Source organism: Chionomys nivalis, chromosome 2 (assembly GCF_950005125.1).
Source record: "Chionomys nivalis chromosome 2, mChiNiv1.1, whole genome shotgun sequence".
Taxonomy (NCBI): Eukaryota; Metazoa; Chordata; class Mammalia; order Rodentia; family Cricetidae; genus Chionomys; species Chionomys nivalis.
In genome coordinates this window covers 66,776,410-66,797,529 of record NC_080087.1, presented here as the reverse complement: position 1 = coordinate 66,797,529, position 21,120 = coordinate 66,776,410, and the positions used below count along the sequence as shown (strand labels likewise).

The 21,120-nt window shown below is 38.0% G+C and overlaps 1 pseudogene; it reads right to left on the bottom strand.

Moving 5' to 3' along the window:
• Positions 1 to 1,466: 1,466 nt before the first annotated feature.
• LOC130867913 (zinc finger protein 54-like) lies at positions 1,467 to 19,978 on the bottom strand (annotated as a pseudogene).
• Between the last annotated feature and the right edge of the window lie 1,142 nt (positions 19,979 to 21,120).

The window sequence follows — 21,120 nt, the reverse complement described above, 5'->3', positions numbered from 1 at the left end:
GGTCCAACAGTCTCATTTACCTCCATGAGGGTCTACTGGAAATTAATGGTAACTATATCATTTTATTTTAGATTATAGAGTAAATACTTCCCAATTTTTCTTTAATAATTCATAATGAATTCCTGCATGCCCTCAGGGATTTCTTTTACTTATTGTTTTGGTTTTTGGAGATGGGGTTTCTCTGTGTATATCTAGCTGTCTTGGAATTTTCCTTCTGGACCAGGCTGCCTTTGAACTCACAGAAATCCACCCACTTATGTCTCTATAGTTCTGGGATTAAATTCATGTACCACCACCCAGAGCCCTTGGGTATTTCAGAGCTGTATGTTAGCATCATTTGTTACCATTCACTGTCTATCTTTATAGTTTCTCACTTTCTTGCTATTTGTAATGATTGACTGTAATATGAAGATTTTGAAAGTGAACAAAAGATAAGACTTTAATAAAGTCTTACCTTTCATGATAGTAAGATGATATTTATTTTTCAATATGTATTTGCTTTTACATTGTAATTTGAACACCATGTAAAGGATTTGTCACTTTTTTTTTTTTTTTTTTGGTTTTTAGAGACAGGGTTTCTCTGTGGTTTTGGAGCCTGTCCTGGAACTAGCTCTTGTAGACCAGGCTGGTCTCGAACTCACAGAGATCCACCTGCCTCTGCCTCCCAAGTGCTGGGATTAAAGATTTGTCACATTCAATGTGTTTGATGGGTGAATGTCCAACAAGCAACACAACATGGGGATTATATACAATATATCTTTATACAATTTCTGAGAAGTAAGCTTTGTAATGCACAGCCCAATTAGAGGGAAAACTAAAGGCTTTGTCACATTTTTATGTTACTACATTTGTTCTTAGCATTTTTTTTTCTTTGAGACGGGATCTATATAGTTCTACCTGTCTTGACTCACTATGTAAACTTGGATGGCATCATACTCACAGAGATCTTCTTGTTTCTGGTCTGCTGAATGCTGGGATTAAAGACGTGCACCACCTAGTCTGGTATTATTATGAATTTTTGGACGTTGGACAAGATAAATGTATTTACTACAACTTTTCCTAGGGGCTGAAGAGATGACTTAGTGGTTAAGAGCACTGACTGCTCTTCCAAAGTACTGGGTTTCAATTCCCAACACACATATAACAGCGCCCAAATGTTTGCAACTCCAGCTTCAGAGAATCTTATGCCTTTTCTGGCCTCCACAGGCAACAGACATAACATGTTGTTACAGAAATACTTTCAGGCAAAGCATCCATACACAAAAAATTTTTCACAGTTACATTTGCAGAATTTTATATGAGTATAAATTCTCTGATATTTTCTAAGATTTGAATCTTCATTAAAAGCTTTTCACAGCTTCTTATATTTATGTTTCTGATGTTGCTATTTGTAAGCAGAGAATACTAGATAAATGTTATGCCCCATTATTTACAATGGTATTTTTCTCATTATGAATTATCTAATATTATGTAAGAATTGAGCCATTAGTAAAAGATTTCTCACATTCCTTACAGCTGAAAGGTCTGTCTCCAATATGAACTCTCTGGTGTGTTCTAAAATATGAGGTATGGGTAAAGGACTTGTCACAATCCATACATTTGTAAAGTTTCTCTCCAGTATGAAGTTTCTGATGTCTTTTAAGATTTGAAATCTGACTAAAAGATAGGTCACAGTCATTTCATTTGTAAGGTTTCTCTCCTGTATGAACTCTCTGATGTCTTTTAAGATGTGAGCAAGTAGTAAAAGATTTGTCATATAGGTCATACAAGTAAGGTTTCTCTCCAGGATGAACTCTCTGATGTGTTCTAAGATGTGAGTTCTGGGTAAAGCATCTGTCACATTCCCTACATTTGTAAGGCTTCTCATAAGAATCAATTCTGTAATGCCTTTAATATGTGATAACACAGTAAAATAAAGGACTTATCACATTCTTTGTACTTGTGTAATTTCTCTAGAGAAAGATTTTATTGATTCTTTCTAAAGAATAAATAGTGGGGAAAGGATCTGCCACACTCATTGCATTTGTAAGGCTTCTCTCCACTGTGGAGTCTCTAATGGCGTTTCAAATGTGAAAGCTGGCAAAAGACCTTTCCACATTCTTTTTTTTATTATTTTTTATTCTTTTTTAATTAAAATTTCCACCTGCTCCCCGTTTCCCATTTCCCTCCCCTCCTCCCAAATATTGCCCCCTCCCCCCACTCCCCTCCCCCTATCCCCACTCCTCTTCTCCTCCCCCCACTCCATTCCCCCTCCCTCTCGATACTGAAGAGCAGTCCAAATTCTCTGCCCTGCGGGAAGACGAAGGTCTTCTATCTACGTCCAGGAAGGTGAGCTTCTAAACAGGCTAAGCTCCCACAAAGCCAGTTCATGTATTAGGATTGAAACCTAGTGCCATTGTCCTTGGCTTCTCATCAGTCTTCATTGACCGCCATGCTCAGAGAGTCCGGAATAAACCCATGCTTATTCAGTCCCAGACCAGCTGGCCTTGGTGGGCTCCTAATAAATCAGTTCCACTGTCACAGTGGGTGGGTGCATCCCTCGTGGTCCTGATTTTTTGCTCTTGTTCTCCCTCCTTCTGCTCCTCATTTGGACCTTAAGAGCTCAGACCGTTGCTCCAAATTGAGAATCTGTCTCTACCTCGATCCATCGCCAGATGAAGGTTCTAAGGTGATATGCAAGATATTCATCAGTATAGGATAGGGTCATTTCAGGTTCCCTCTCCTTAGTTGCCCAAGGTACCAGCTGGGGACATATTCCTGGACACCTGCGAACCCCTCTAGAGTCAAGTCTCTTGCCAACCCTAAGATGGCTCCCTTAGATAGGATATATACTTCGCTGCTCCCGTATCCATCCTTCCTATATCCCAACCATCCCAATCCCCCGAGCTCCTCCCATCCTCCCCTTCTCATATTTCTCATCCCATTTCCCCTTTGCCCCATGCCACCTCACCCGCAAGTTCCCAGTTTTTGCCCTGCAATCTTGTCTACTTCCCCCTCTCCATGCGGATGACTATAGGATTTTCTTTGGGTTCACTTTCTTATTTAACTTCTATAGGATCACGCATTATATGCTTAATGTCTTTTATTTATGGCTAGAAACCGATTATGAGTGAGTACATCCCATGTTCCTCTTTTTGGGTCTGGTATCCCAGACCTTTCCACATTCTTGACAACTATAGTGTTCCTCAGAAGTATGGACATTCTGATGCTTCCTCAAACAGGAATGATAGGCAAAAGATTTGTCACATTCTTTCCATTGGTATCGCTTTTCTGCACTATGCATGTTCTGATGGTTTTGAAGCGCAGACAATTGAGAGAATGACATTTCACATTATCTGCATTTGTAAGGTTTCTTCCCAGTATAAAGTCTTATATGTGTTTTATGATTTGAGCAATGGGTAAAAAAATCTGTGACAAATGTTACACTTGTAGGGTTTGTTTCCAATATCAAACCTCTGCTGTACACTGAAGCTTGAGGTGGTACTGAAATATTTCCCATATATCCCACACTTGGTTTCTCTCCAAAGAGATTTTTTGTTGCATAAAACTATATGTAGAGGTGAAAGAGTCATCATATTCCCCCTAACTCTGCTCTTTCTTTGCAGTTCATAGTCTCTGGTCTTGAATAATGTTGGAACACAAATTAAAGATTTCTCACAGTATTTAGATTTGCAATGTTCTTCTCCAGTGTGCATGTCTATCTGAGTTTGATGAGTCAATAGAGACATCCCTGTGATTACTGTATCTGTCGTTATTAAGAGTTTTCTGTAGTTTTACTTGTTTTATAAAGTACAAATGTAGAGGGGTCATGAAGCAATTTGCCAAGGTCATTACATTGGCATGACTCCTTTTTAGTCTTCAAATGCTGGTGGACAGGAACACATTTGCAGTAGTTCTCTGAAAATCAGTACAATTCAGATTAATAGAACTTGTTCCAACAATACACATATGATAATTGACTCTCTTCCTAAGTTCTCTCTTAAGATAGGTCAACCAGCAACTATTTAGAATAGAGCTCTCAGTAGTCAACCTTAGTCCTTCAATATTATTGTATGGACTGTCAGTAAAACAGAGTGACAGCCTTCAAAAAAAAAAAGAAATATATAGTTGAGGAGTCATCAATTAACTTTGTAATGGAGCTCACTGATTTTATATTTAGAATACATGTCGTGTTTTGAATATTTTTTCTGTGAAATTAATGGAAAAGAGTCTAACCCAATCCCAGGTTCACAGTGTTTGTACTTAATAAGTAATATAGGCAGTGAGGAATACTGTTCAGAAGACCCAATTCCTTTAAAGATTAAAGTCTTACTTAAAAGCATCACAGGGTTTATCTCTTTTAAAAAATTAGTTTCTTCAAAAGTAATGAATGCAACGACAGTATTCCGGCGGACATCACAGGCTCTTGTGCCACACCAACTCCAGTGTCGTCTGTGTGACATGACATATGTCATTATGCCGGACGGGAGCTACGTGTCCTATGGGACTAGGCTTCCTGGAGGTCAATGGCAGACAGCCTGGTATTAGCCACCACTGAGGCATAAACGGGTTTCTTGAGTATCTGGCTATACGGGATATGAGCTTTGCACAATCTCTTTTATAATAATGATAGTGTTTATATCTACAAGACAAGGATCATTCTCTTCAGGAACAGCTCTGGGATAAGGAATCACAGTATGGGAATGTATAAGACTACAGCAGAACCTTTGTCATACACAGGGTGTATGATGAGCAAGGGAATAGATGGGTTAATGTTGGTGGACAAAGACTGTTATATTATACTTTGAACTTTATGGATAGGCTTGCTAGATCCCAACCCCCATAGTGTCTGCTGCATAAGAAGGTACTAAGAAGTATATTTCAACAGGTGCAGAGAACTGATTAGGCATATTTGGTCACTAGATGAAATAAAGGGTTAGGAAGAGGAAGGGCCATGATAGCGATAATGAGACAGAAACTTTCCATTCATAGGATGAAACCACTTGCCTGAGGTTTACATTCCCAAGGACAAGATTTCCTCTTCTAAGGATGTTTTATGTCTAACACCTGTTCCTGATAATATACTTTTCTTAAATATTACTGATGTGACTAAAAGAAGCTTTCATACCGTGCCAACCAATGACACATGACCTTCTGATTTGTTCTTTGTTTGAATACTATATAATAAAAACATAAATTCAGTAAAATCGCAGCAGATTCCAACCACTCTCTTGTGTGTTGTGTCTGTTTGTCATTCGCCGAACTTGTGCCTTCCTGTTACCAGGACCCTACTTTCTCCCACGGTCTGAGTGGCTCCCCTGAGCCGGTCCGTGGCACTCTTGATCATTTGAGACAGAGCTGTCATGGGCAACTATTGCTTATTTCTGTCCTCCACTGTCTGAGCTCCATACACGCTCTGTTTTGTAACTTTCCTCACAGGGTTATTCTCAGGTCCACTCTGTGTACCGATTCCTGAGATTATTTCCCTGCAGGGTGTCTGTGTGTTCTCCAATGGGAATAAAATGAAGGATGTAATATAAAGGTGTTCATACACGGAAAGCAATTACAGAATAATCCTACATCATTCAAATTATAATTTGTAAATAGTTAGGTATTAAAGTCACCGTAATTCAGATGTGATAGGAACAATGTCTTCATCACTTTTTCTTCTGGACCTGATTTCCTTTTGTATTTCTGGCTGTCCTTGAACTCACTCTCTAAACAAGACTCGGCTCGAATTCAGAGAACTACCTGTTTTTGCTAACTGAGTACTGGGATCAAAGGAGTGTAACACTAAAGCCAGGCTGGCACAGCATATTCTAACAATGACAACAGCCAGGATGCATCCTGGGATCAGGACACTATGCTAAATTAAATGATCAGGAATAATTTTTTTTTTTTTTTTTTTTTGGTTTTTCAAGACAGGGTTTCTCTGTAGCTTTGGTGCCTGTCCCAGAACTAGCTCTTGTAGACCAGGCTGGCCTCGAACTGCCAGAGATCCACCTGCCTCTGCCTCCCGAGTGCTGGGATTAAAGGTGTGCGCCACCACCGCCCGGCTCAGGAATTCTTTCAAATGGAAAAGAATATCACAAAACCATTCTCATGTCTTCTTTTCTCTTTCACTTGAAGCTTTCACTGTGGTCTTGCTCATTCACTGTTGAAGGAGGCTGCTTGTTCATTTTCTGGCGGCCCTGACTCCCAAAATAATCACACAGAAACTGTATTAATGTAATCACATCTTGACCTATTAGCTCTAGCTTCTTATTGGCTAACTCTTACATCTTAATTTAACCCCTTTCTATTAATCTGTGTATCGTCACGTGGCTGTGGTTTACGGCAAAGTTCCGGCATATAAGACAAAGAACTCCACATCCCATTATAGAAAAATTTACACCCCATATTTACTACTGCTTTATTCACTACAGTAAAGTATTAAAGTCAAAATATTTACCTATGGACAGATGACTGGATAATGAAAATGATATGCATATAAAATGGAATGTCATTCAGCTGAAAAGAAAACTGCAATAAAAATTGCAGAAGAATGGTTGGACTTAGAATGTGTAATATCAGTGACACAGTGTCAGAAAGAAGAAACCACATTTTTCCTCATCTGCAGAAACTAGCCAATAATATGCACATATGAGAAACAACATACATGTGCACACAGCAGAATATGGAAAAAGGTAAATAAGAAAGGTTAAATGTCAGGGTTGAGGTAAGATTGAATGCAGGCCATGAATACAAGTTATGAAAAAAATAAGCTAATTGCTTTTCTAGCTGTAATTCTGTAACCGTTTTTTTTTTTCATGGTGAAAATATAAAGTTCCTTATAAAGCTCCAGAGCTTCTGTTCCCAATGACTACTCTAATTATATAAAAGTACATTGAGATGTAAACTCTTTGGGTCAGCTTAATTTCAGTATGTAATTTTTTTGTTTCCATTTTTGTAACATTTTTATAATAAAGTTAAAAATGTCAGAAGCAAAATAAAAAAAATAAAAAAATAAAAATGTCAGAAGCAAAAATTAAAGGTTTTCAGTATCTCAAACTATAACATTTTTATAAAAGGAACTGACAAATGGACAGTGACAATGTGGACACAATCACTGACCTGGGACATGTTTATTAGATAATCTTTTCATTTCTCTTTTGTGGATTTCTCTTTAAGGAATGGTGAATAGGGCTTGCAGTCCTTTCATAGAAGGGGTCAAAAGAAAAAGAAAAAGTTAATACTGAATGCAATAAAGAACAAGGAACCACATGAAAAAACCAAAGCAACAGAATTCTACCAGGTATCTCGACAATGACCTCAAAGTCAGAAGAGCATGGAATGACATTTGAAGCTTGTTGCACCCAAAATAATATTCTCTTAAAATTGATGGAGACATAAGTGCATTTCGATTTTTTTTTTCGTTTTTTGAGACAGGGTTTCTCTGTAGTTTTGGAGCCTGCCTGGAACTAACTCTTGTAGACCAGTCTGGTCTCGAACTCATAGAGATCCGCCTGCCTCTGCCTCCCAAGTGCTGGGATTAAAGGCGTGCGCCACCACCGCCCGGCCATAAGTGCATTTCAAGATAGTCTCAAGTTAAACACAATTCACTTCAGTTAAGCAGCACTGCAGATAATAGAGACAAGGCACACACAAAAGAATCAGAGGAAATTTCCATAAGTACATGGTAAACAATAAATTTCATGTGAAAAATGAATATATACAGGAGAACTGCAAAGTAATCATTCATGGGCAAGACAGCAAACCACTAATTCTCACAAAATGGAAGAATACTATGAATATTCCAACCAACAACAATATAAAACCAAACGCATAAAGAATAAAAAACCTGTGAACAAATATCTAGCCACTCTGGAAATCAATACAGAAAATCCTCAATTAAATAAACAAATTCTCATCTTAAATTCAGCACATGACCCAGCTGTTCAACTCCTTGGCATATGCTCAAAGGACTCAACATCCTACTCCACAGATCCTTGCTCAGCCATGTTTATTGCTGCTCTACTCACAATAGCTACAAAAGGGAAACAATCTAAATGCCCTTCAACTGACAAATGGATAGTGAAAATATAGTACACATGCGCTATGGAATATTATTCATCTGTAAAGAAAATTGAAACCATGGGCTTTACCATTTAGCTAATGGATGGATGTAGAAAAGGTCATATTGAGTAAGGTAACCCAGACCCAGAAAAGCAAACAGTGCATGTTCTCTCATAGGAAGTTCCAAATCTTCAGATGTGAGTATAAAACGTAGAGTAACTGCAGAATCTAAAAAAGTAAAAAAGAAACCACTGTGGGGTATGGGGGAGGTAATAAAGAAAAGAACAATAATGAACAAGTGATTTTTAAGGGGGCAAAGGAAAAATAGCAAGGGATTTACTTATGGAGAAGTGACAGATATAAGCAGGGTAAAAATAACAGCCTGAAACAGTCATGAGGAATCCATCTATTCTTTGATTATTATCCATCAACCAAACGTGCCTATCATAACATATAAATCTGTATATTCATATACATTTAAAGTGTAAATTAAAATTTCTCAACTGAAGCCAACCATTAGAGAATTCTTGCCACAATAATGTTCCTCACAATAGCCATAGATTTTCTAACAAAACAACCAACATTAGGTATAAGAATCTGCTTTGAAACTGTTGACTGTTGGTCACAACTGTTCATGAAACTACCAAAACATTCTAGGCTATTGCTGTTACCAAGTGTTGCCACCTAGATGCAAAAGGTGAGTCCCTGTTGTTGAAAAAGCCATGCATTTCAGACTCAAAACACAGAAGACTCCAGATGGAACTTTCCTAAAGTCGCCAACCCTAAGAGAGACATAGGTGAATCTAATTTTCATAGGAAGTAGAAAAAGACAAGATCTCATAAATAAACTGGGAGCATGGGGATCATGGGAGAAGGTAGAAGGGGAGGAGGGAAGGGAGAGGAGCAGAGAAAAATATATAGCTCAATAAAAACAATAAAAATGTGATACATATCTACAAAGGTATATTACTCAGCTGTAGATGAAATGAAAGTGTGAAGTCTGGATCAATCTTTGATCGCCAAAACTATCATTATAAGAATAATCTTGTAGAATAATTGAAATTATCTGTTGGTACTTGCAAACTCAGTTCTCTTTCTTATGGTGGAAGGACAGAGCCTTCAAACCGACAAACATCCATGCTAACTTTCATGTTAAATCTATTCTTTCTTCAAGAGAGTGTCATATATAACTTGGCATTCCTGTATAACTTTTAGATATTAATCTTTAAAGGAAAGCCTGTAATATTAATTGAATCTGAAAGTGTTTTTGGGTTTTGTTGTTGTTGGTTTTGTTTGTGAGTTCCACAGGTATGGTTTTAAACATTAACATTTAAAAGTAAACTTTTCTCCAGCATTAATTTTCCATCTGAGACACAAATCCATCTGTGATGTAAATACAATATTTTGAAAACTATCTCTTGTAGGTGGAGGCTGCTTTTTCGTTCCTGGCTGCTCATATCAGAAATACTCACTCAGAAACTGTATTAGTTAAATTACTGCTTGGCCTATTAGCTCTAGTTTATTCTTGGCTAGTTCTTACATCTAGAATTAACCCATTTCCATTATTTTATATTTTACCATGAGGCTCATGGCCTACTGGCAAGGTTCCACCTGACAGTTCATATCTTTCCCCTCTGCTGGCTACATGGCGTCTCCTTGACTCTGCGTTCTTTCTCCCGGCATTTAGTTTATCCACACACACCCCCATCGGACTACCTCTACTCCTTTATTCATTAACCAATAAGAGAAACACATGTACACAAGGACTTCCCACCCCAGTGTTTTCCATGTTTAGCGGCACACACCTTTAATCCCACCACTCTACAGTTAGAGACAGGAGAATTTCAGTAAATTGGAGGCCAGCCTGATCTCCAAAGTGAGTTCTAGGGCAGTCAGAGCTATATGGGTAGACCCTGACTTTTTGTTGTTGTTGTTGCTGCTGCATAATTGATGCTGTCCTTTTATTTTTTTTTAAAAAAAAGTAAAACCAAAAGAAAATATGTTTTTTTTTTCATTTTACAATTTTGAGCAACCTCAAACTCTTTGACCATCAGACAAGGTGGAAATAGGCTCACATTTTTGGGCCTTCACAGTATGAGAAGACTTTCTACAGAAGAATAGATAAGGAAAGCAAGTAAAATTAGATTTAACTATACATGTGAGTGATGCTGTCCTTACTCCATTAACCTCACTGATCATGTCATCATACCAATAAATGGTTTTCATTTCTATGATTTTAATATATTATAAAAGGATCAAAAGAAAACCATCTTACAAACCACAATCCCAAAGAACTTAGACAACAATGAGGACACTAAGAGAGACTTACATAGATCTAATTTGCATGGGAAGTAGAAAAAGACAAGATCTCCTGAGTAAATTGGGAACATGAGGACCTTGGGGAAGGATTGAAAAAGGGAGGGGAGAGGCAGGGAGGGGAGCAGAGAAAAATGTAGAGCTCAATAAAAATCAATAAAAGTAAATAAATAAATGATCAAAATTATGACCTCTAGGTTTATTTACTGTTTTCAGAGTTTTTGAGCTTTGGTTTTCTAGCACATTTTCTACCTTTTAGTGTTAATATCTCTGTTCCTGAAAATAATGCCAATAGAGTTTTGATAAGATCAGGAAGTATATTTACAGATTGTTAAATTCCATCTGTCTTCCTATGGATATCTCCTACTCTCTGCTATCATTACAGTTCCAAGTGGTTTCCATTGCTGTAAATGTAATATATTGTGAGATCACCTCTAAGTTTAAGCCTTTTTGTATTTTCCAGCTCTTTTCTCATTGGTACTTTCAGGATTACTTTCTGTAAAATATGGAAATAGGATATTTTAATGGGAAATGCTTGAAGTCTTAAAGAAGACAGAGCATTTTACTTTGTTTTCTTGTGTTTGAAAAAAACATGAGGCAATGTGCCAGTTTGCACATGTGGTTTTGTGTATTCTCTTTTCTGTCTGCTGTGAATGTCTGGTTTTGGCTTTTGTAACATATACCCATGTTGATTCATTTTATCATTTGCCAATACTGCTTATTTTGTTTTTTTTTTTTTTGCTTTATTTTTATATCACTATTATAATTATTATCCTCTGTCTACTTTACTTTTGTTCATATTTTGCTAATTTTTTAATTTATTCTTTTTCAGTATGTTGTATGATTAGAAATCAAATAAATTTTTGGTAAAAAATATGTGTTTTGCATTTCTCTGATCGCTAAGGAGGTTGAGCATGACCTTAAGTATCTTTTGGCCATTTGAACTTCTTCTGTTGAGAATTCTCTGTTCAATTCAGTGCCCCATTTTTTAATTGGGTTAATTAGCATTTTAACATCTAGTTTCTTGAGTTCTTTATATATTTTGGAGATCAGACCTTTGTCTGTTGCGGGGTTGGTGAAGATCTTCTCCCAGTCAGTAGGCTGCTTTTTTGTCTTAGTGACAGTGTCCTTTGCTTTACAGAAGCTTCTCAGTTTCAGGAGGTCCCATTTATTCAATGTTACCCTTAATGTCTGTGCTGCTGGGGTTATACATAGGAAGCTATCTCCTGTGCCCATGTGTTGTAGAGTACTTCCCATTTTCTCTTCTATCAGGTTGAGTGTGTTCAGATTGATATTGAGGTCTTTGATCCATTTGGACTTGAGTTTTGTGCATGGTGATAGATATGGGTCTATTTTCATTCTTCTACAGGTTGACATCCAGTTGTGCCAGCACCATTTGTTGAAGATGCTTTCTTTCTTCCATTGTATACTTTTAGCTCCTTTATCGAAAATGAGGTATTCATAGGTTTGTGATTTAAAATCCGGGTCTTCTATACGATTCCATTGGTTGACGTCTCTGTTTTTATGCCAGTACCACGCTGTTTTCATTACTGTAGCTCTGTAATAGAGTTTGAAGTCAGGGATGGTAATGCCTCCAGAAGTTCCTTTACTGTATAAGATTATTTTGGCTATTCTGGGTTTTTTGTTTTTCCATATAAAGTTGATTATTGTCCTCTCAAGATCTGTGAAGAATTTTGATGGACCTTGATGGGGATTGCATTGAATCTATAAATTGCCTTTGATAGAATTGCCATTTTTACTATGTTGATCCTCCCAATCCAAGAGCAAGGGAGATTCTTCCATTTTCTGGTATCCTCTTCATTTTCTTTCTTCAATGCCTTAAAGTTCTTGTCAAATAGATCTTTCACTTCCTTGGTTAGAGTTACCCCAAGATATTTTATGCTGTTTGTGGCTATCGTGAAAGGTGATGATTCTCTTATTTCCCTCTCTGCTTCCATATCCTTTGTGTATAAGAGGGCGACTGATTTTTTGGAGTTGATCTTGTATCCTGCCACATTACTAAAGGTGTTTATCAGCTGTAGGAGTTCTTTGCTGGAGTTTTTGGGGTCGCTTATGTATACTATCATATCATCTGTAAATAACGCAAGTTTAACTTCTTCCTTTCCAATTCGAATCCCCTTTATCCCCTTATGTTGTCTTATTGCTATTGCTAAAACTTCAAGCACTATATTGAAGAGGTATGGAGAGAGTGGACAGCCTTGGCGTGTTCCTGATTTTAGTGGGATGGCTTTAAGTTTCTCTCCGTTTAATTTGATGTTAGCTGTCGGCTTGCTGTAAATAGCTTTAATTATATTTAGATATGACCCTTGTATCCCTAATCTCTCCAAGACCTTTATCATAAAGGGATGTTGAATTTGTTTTAAAGTTAGCTGTTATTTTTATTTTTTAATGCTGTAATCCATTTTTTTGTCACTTGCTTAGGGAGTATTATCCATTTCATTTAAAAAAACTGAAGGAAATGATTTGTTATTGTTTATGAACTAGGGAGGGGACACTGAGTAGGAAGAATTGGAATCTCTATATATTAAATTTGCATTTACAACCAGGTAGCAGAAAGAAGTGCCAGCAGCCTCAGCCCAGGTTGTGGTTGGGGGACTGGTCAAGCAAGCCAGGAATGTGATTACAGAAGCCCCACCTGGCCATGCCTTGATAGGGGCCTGGAGGATATAGAGCCTTTTTGTTTGTTTGTTTGTTTGTTTGTTTGAGACAAGCTTTCTCTGTGTAGCCCTGAATTTCCTGACACTCACTTTGTAGAGCTGGCTGGCCTTGAAATAAGAAAGTGAGTTCCTAAGTGGTGAAATTAAAGGTCTGTGCCACCACGACCCACACCTAGAGGTTTTTAATATGTACATATTGGCACTTTCAGCTGCTGTTGATCATGCTCTGTTCAATCCATTTGCTTATTTATAATTACATTATCATTTGCTTCCTGTGTAATTTTTTGATTCTCGGTTTTTATCCACTGCAGTATAAAAAAATAGCTAATAAATATATCTGCTGTGTAGGCTTGCTCTTCATACTTTTAATTATTAGCTTTTCCCTGCATTTTAAAAAATATTACACAATACTATTTGACTATTACTGCTGTTATATCAACTGTTGCCCCTTCTTGCTACTCTGAAGGATTCACTGTTTCAGATCATACATGAAAGTCTGTGATTCCTTGCATGGTAGGAGAACTTTGAATCTAGGTTCTTGTTTTTATATGTGCATAGATTCTTTTCCCAATACTACTGTTTGAAGAGGCTATCTGGTCTACAACATGTGTTTGTTGTATTTTGGTGACATTCACATGGTCATTGCTATCAGGCAAATTCTGGATCTGCTGCTCTATTGCATTGGGCTGATCTGGAATCACACTGGGATAGTTTGAACATTGTAACATTTTCCTGGGTTTCCTCTGTGCGCAGGGAATTTGTAGCAATATAAATTCTAGATTTCTCTTTACTGTCAACAGTTCATCCTACAGAGAAGGTCCTGAAGCTAAGAAATGAACAACTAAATAGGTTCAGGAAGTCCCCCAAACTGGCAAGATTCACTAGTGCCTTCCTTCCTCAGCATATATAATCAGTAATGATTGCTAACACTTACAGACAGCTGAATCGCAGAGATGATGTTCACATCAGCCTTAAAGCAGACACCAGTCAAGTTGCCTGGACCAGACAATGTAGTACAGAGGAGCAGCGGGCTGTGTCCCGCTGCCTGGCTAGCTTAGCCCAGAAATAATTACACAGAAACGGTATTCATTTAACACTGCCTGGCCCATTATCTCTAGCCTGTTATTGGCTAACTCTCACATGTTGATTAACCCATCTCCATTAATGTGTATTGCCACTTGACTGTGGCTTACCAGCATGAGTCTAACCAGCATCCATCTCAGGCAGGAGAATCATGGCGTCTGCCACACTTCCCTTCTTCCCAGCATTCTGTTCTGTCTACTCCACCCACCTAAGGACTTCCCTATTAAAAGGCCAAGGCAGCTTCTTTATTCAATCAATGAAATCAACACAAATACAGAAGGACCTCCTATGCCACAACAAGACCAGACAAACTGCCTAGAGGAGGTAGGGAATGGCTTGAAAGACACTTCCAATATTCCTTTAGCTTCTTGCAAGCTATGTAATGATCCCCAGGTTTTCAGCTTCATTAGCCATCACCCTCACAGGGTTACATAGCCTTCATTGATTCCTTTGTGTTTCTGTAAGTAACCCCTCATCCCGCCTCTTGTAAGTCACTCCACTAAAACTCACTGATCCACTGGGCTTAGCTATGACTCAGTAGTTAAGAACATTGTCTGCTCTTTCAGAAGACTCACTTTGAATTCACAGCACCTTCACATGATAACCTCAACTGTACCCTCAACTCCATGTCATCTAATGCCCTCTTCTGACCTCAGAGAGCATGGGGAACACACATGGTGCACAGACAAACATGCAGACAAAACACCCCTAGAAAGGAAACCACATCAGTTTCCCAAGTTGGGCTTTGTTTCCAAAATTGATTTGTCATTGGTTCTTTTAACTACAATAGGTAGAAGTTCCGTTGTTCCCACAAGAATAGTGCCAAGGATCATTTTTGTAATTTTGTCACTCAGTAGGTTTTCTTCATTTACTATTCCTTTGTGTTTTTTTTTCTTGAGAATATCAACACTGATTTTAAAATTTGCTTCTCTAGTTCTCTATCCCATGGAAGTGTATGCCTTCTATTTGTCACATGTATGCCAACATTAGATATAATTTTTATTCCTGATTATATTCATTCTAACTAGAGAAAGATGGACTCTTAATAGAGCCAAAGTCTGCATTTCTCTGATAGGTATATAACCTTTGTCATTTGTTTTGGTTCTAGTTTTGGTATACTGTTGTTGTTCTTTGTTGTTTTTGTTTTGTTTTGATTTTGTTTTACATTTTTCTTATTTTTGATTTTTTTGAGATTATAATATAATTACAACATGTCTAGTTGAAGAGCAGAAGAAGGAGGGAGAAGATGAGCAAGGAAGTCTGGACCACGAGGGTTTGGTCCACCCACTGAGACAGTGTGCCTGTTCTAAGGGGAGCTCACCAAATCTAGCTGGACCAGGACTGAATGAGCATGCGATCAAACTGGACTCTCTGAATGTGGTTGACAATGGGGGCTGACTGAGAAACCATTGATAAAGGCATTGGGACTTGTTTCTACTGCATGTACTGGCTTTTGGGGACTCCAGTCTATTTGGATGCAAAGCTTTCTAGGCTTGGATATAGGGGGAGGGCCTTGGACTTCCCACAGGGCAGGGTACCCTGCCCTCTCTTAAGGAGGGAGGGGGAGGCAAGAGGATGAGTAGGGGAGCTGGAGGGGAATGGGAGGAGGGGAGGAAGTGTAAATTTTTGAATGGAAAAATAAAGAAGAATCTGTGTTCACTGTTGCATTAAATTTTTCCCTATATTTTTTATCTAAAAGCATAGCTAGCATGAGTCACAAAAACACTTGTATGGGAGTAAAATAGTGAGAGCAGCACAGAGTGGGAAGAATTCATCCCTGGGCTGTTAGCAATGAGCTGACCACTGACTTCTTGGTGCATCTATTTCTTTTTCAAATCCAAAGTTCCAAGCTGGGCGGTGGTGGCACACGCCTTTAATCCCAGCACTCGGGAGGCAGAGGCAGGCAGATCTCTGGGAGTTCGAGGCCAGCCTGGTCTACAAGAGCTAGTTCCGGGTCAGGCACCAAAGCTACAGAGAAACCCTGTCTCGAAAAACCAAAATAATAATAACAATAATAATAATAATAATAATAATTCCTCCAACAAATAAGCCACAAGACTCAAATCCAAAGTTCCTGAATTGTATCTCTCTGAGTCACAATTGCAGTATTTGATTTTGATTTGTCATGTTTGTATTGGCAATGAGACACTGGCAACTGAATTTAGTGTGTTCTTTTGGTATTAAGTATGTAGTCTGGGAGGCTATGTAGTCAAGTTGAGGTTAGGCTACCTATCTTTTATCTGAGGTTCAGAACTCACTGTTGGGGTCAGATACTGAAGTGCAGTATCCTAGATGCAGTTTTGATTTAGGCTGGCAGTAAGCATGTAGTAATGAGTCCACTTATTTGTTTCCTGGCCGCTAGGCAGCTCAGATCTAAAATAACTACACAGAAACTATATTATTTAAATCACTGCTTGGCCCATTAGCTCTAGCTTCTTATTGACTACTTCTTACATCTTAATTTAACCCATGTTCATTAATCTGTGCATCACCACAAGGTCGTGGCTTACCAGCAAAGTTTTGGCACATCTGTCTCCGGCAGCAGCCCCATGATTTTTCCCTCTCTCCTTCTTCTTTCTCCCAGCATGCAGTTTAGTTTTCCCCACCTACCTTTGCTTTACCCTAGCACAGGTCCAAAACAGCTTCTTTATTAAACAATGATATTCACAGTATACAGAGGGGACCCGCATCACAAGCACGTAGGAAGGCTGTGCAGAGCAGGTCCATGGCAGCCTGACAGCTGGAGCTATGTAGAAGGCAGCCTGAAATAGAGTTTGAAGAATTGTTCAGTAGGTATAAGACATTCACACCAAAACTGAGGTTGAGGGAGGTTCAATTTTAGGGGATATATAGAGAGGGGAAGAGTGGGAGGAGTTAAAAGAGTGACAGAAGCTGGGAAGTCTGTTAACTTTGGCCCAGAAAGTTGGGCAGAGGATCCTAAGCCAGAAGTGCCCAGTGCCCATTCCCTGTCATTGCACTGGCACCTGCACCATGTGGAATTGCACTTGCTTGGCCACTGTAATTACATGGTGTTTCTGAAAATGTCAAACAGTTTTTTCTAAGGGAGAGAGAGAGAGAGAGAGAGAGAGAGAGAGAGAGAGAGAGAGAGAGAGAGAGCAATCTTGAACTTACTGGAAATCTCCGTGCTGGCTACCTTTTATAGTACTGTAAGTGAATTCCTTGCATTTGTAAAATTTCTTTAGAGAATGACTTTTCTGATACCTTCTAAATAATGAATAGTAGGTGAAGTATCTGCCACACCCATTACATTTGTAAGGCTTCTTTCCAGTGTTGAGTCTATAATGGATTTTGAGATATAAAAACTTATGTAAGACCTTGCAATAATTCTTGACAACTATAGTATTCCTTAGCAGTATGGATATTCTGATGGCTCCTGAAATTGGAATGGTGGGCAAAGGCTTTGTCATATTTCTTATATTTGTAAGGTTTCTCTCCAATGTGCAAGTTCTGATGGCTTTTAAGTGATGAGAACTTAGGAACGATGTTCCACATTTTTGCAATTTTAAGGTTTCTCCCCAGTATGAAATCTTAAATTTAAGATTTATGACTTGAAGAGATCAGGGATACCAGGAACATACCTCAACATAATAAAGACAATATGCCGCAAGCCAACAGGCAACATCAAACAAAATGGAGAGAAACTCAAAGTGATTCCACTAAAATAGGAACAAGACAAGGCTGTCCACTCTCTCTGTACCAATTCAATATAGTATTTAAATATCTATCTAGAACAATAAGACAACAAAAGAAGATCAATGGGATACACATTAAAATTAAGAAGTAAAAATTTCACTATTTGCAGATGATATGATACATAAGTGACCCAAAAATTCTACCAGGAAATGCCTACATTGATAAATACCTTCAGTAATGTGGTGGCATACAAGATTAACTAAAAAAAAAAAATTTAGCAGGTCTCCTATATACAAATGATAAATGGACTGAAAAAGAAATCAGAAAAATATCACCCTTTACTATAGCCACAAATAATAGAAAATAACTTGGGGGTAACTCTTACCAAACAAGTAAAATACTTGTATGAAAAGAACTTGAAGTAATTGAAGCAAGAAATTGAATAAGGTATCAGAATAAATGGAAAGATATTCCATGCTCTTGAATAGGTAGCATTAACAAAGTAAAAATGGTAATATTACCCAAAACTACAGATCCAATGAAATCCTCATCTAAATCTCAACACAAATCTTCATACACATTGAAAAAACAATACTCAATTTCATATGGAAAACGAACACACAAACGAATGAATGAACAAACAAAAAACAGGGTGGCCCAAACAATCCTGTACAATAAAGGAACTTCCATAGGCATCCATGCCTTTCAAGTTTTAGTATAGAATGATAGTAATAAAAGCAGCTTGGTATTGGAATAAAAACAGGCATGTGGAACAATGGAATCTAATTGAAGACTTTGACATTAATATACACATCTATGAACACCTGATTTTTGACAAAGAATCCAAGACTTTACAATGGAAAAAAGAAAACATCTTCAACAAATGGTGCTGGCATAACTGGATGTTGACATGTAGAATGCAAATAAACCCATATCTATTACCATGTACAAAATTCAAGTCTAAGCTGATCAAGACCTCAACATAAACCCAGATACAGTGAACCAGATAGAAGAGAAAGTGGGAAATATCCTTGAATGCACTGGCACAGCAGACCACTTCCTAAATGTAAGATGAGTAGAACAGACACTGAGATCAACAATTAATAAATGGGACCTCTTTAAACTGAAAAGTTTCTGTAAGACAATGGACAAAGTAAATAAGACAAAATGGCAGCCTACACAATGGATAAAGATCTTCACCAACCCTACATCTAACAAAGTGCTGGTCTCTAAAATATATAAAGAACCCAAAATCTAGACATTAAAATACTAAACAATCCAATGGAAAATGGGTACAGATCTAAACAGAGAATTCTCAACAGAAGACTATTAAAAGGCAAAAAGACATTTAAGGAATTGCTTAACATCCTTAGTCATCAGGGAAATGAAACTTAAAATGACTCTGAGATACCATCTTACACCTGTCAGAATAACTAAGATCAAAAACACTAATGACAGCTTATGTTCAAGGGCTTGTGGAGTAAAGGAAACATTCCTGCACTACTGGTGGGAGTGCAAACTTATACAGTTACTTTGGAAATCAGTATGGTGATTTTTCAGAAAAATGAGAATCAATTTATCTCAAAACCCAGAGATACCACAATTGGGAATATACCCAAAAGATGCTCAATCATACCACAAGGAAACTTATGCAACTATGTTCATAGCAGCATTATTTGTAATAGCCAAAACCTGAAAACCACCTAGATGCCCCTCAACTAAAAAATGGATAAAGAAAATGTGTTATATATTTACAATGGAGTATTACTCAGTGGTAGAAAACAAATGATATCATGAAACTTGCAGGCAAACGGATGGAAGTAGAAAAAAATCATCCCGTGTGAGATAACTCAGACCCAGAAAGACAAAAATGTTATGTACTCTGTGGAGGCCCAAAAATGTGATCCTGTTTACATCTTGTCTGAAAGTCAGAAAGTTTTCGCTTGTTCAAAGTTGTTGACAACAAGTGTGGCTAAGCCGGGCGGTGGTGGCTCACACCTTTAATCCTAGCACTTGGGAGGCAGAGGCAGGTGGATCTCTGTGAGTTCAAGACCAGCCTGTTCTACAATAGCTAGTTCCAGGACAGGCTCCAAAACCACAGAGAAACCCTGTCTTGAAAAACAAAAACAAAACAAAACAACAACAACAACAAAAAAAACCAAGTGTGGCTATACATCATTACCTAGGGTGTGGTCATCTGATCTTTTTGACATTAAGACGACCCATTACAGTTAGATGCACTCCATCCTGACCAATGGTCAGGATATTCAAGCATACTTCTGCTCCTTTTGTATTAGGAGGTTTGACCTTGGGAGTGGAAGCCTTCAGGATACTTAGTCTAGAGTGGGTTTACTACACAAACAACAGAATGCTATTGACTTGATGTCTCAAAGTATTGAAGCAAATAACTGTTCTATTTGTCCTTTGAATCATGTTAAAGCAGTCTTTTGTCTTATTCCCCCTGTTGTATTTGGGTATAAAAGTGTATGCAAGAGTCTTACAAGTTAAAAGGAAATGTAATTTTTAAAACCGTGAACAGTGGTATTCCACAGCAGGTAAATAACGCTGCTAACAGATACCAGAGTTATTAAATGAAATGCAGTCTACCAGATATTGGTTATCTGCCTAAAAATTGCTGGATATGGAAACAACAGAGGCACACCACCAAAACAAAAAACAAGTCTTCATTTCCACTTCTCTTCCTTGGCCACCATAAGTACATGGCATTGTAGAAGACACAAAACACTTTTTTTTTTTACAAGATAGAGAGTAATCTTGAACTTACCAGAGAACTTTCCCTACAAGCTAGCTTTTATATACTACAAAGTTCTGTACATGTGCCTGACAGAAAGAATGTCAATGGTCTTTGGTGTAGGAGGTCCTTCTGTTTATGTGTTGCTTTCATTGGTTAATTAATAAAGAAACTGCTTGGCCTGGTAGGACAGAACTTAGGTAGGCAAAGACAGAACTGAATTCTGGAAGGAAGAAGAGAGACAGAGAGAGAGAGAGACAGAGAGAGAGAGACAGAGAGAGAAAGCCTCCATGGAGACACCAGGTCAGACATGCTAAATCTTTCCTGGTAAGCCACTACCTCGTGGTAAACACAGATTAATAGAAATGGGTTAAATCAAGATGTGAGAGTTAGCCAATAGGCTAGAGGTAATGGGCAAGCAGTGTTTTAATTAATACAGTTTCTGTGTGATTATTTTGGGTATAAGCTAGCTGGGCAGCTAGAACAAGAAACCCCACTCCCTGTAACAGGTCTTAATAATGCAAACCAACTAGGCAAGATGTGTACACTCATGCAATTCTGGCATGACTGCTTATAGGAATAACCAACCTGTTTCTTGATAGA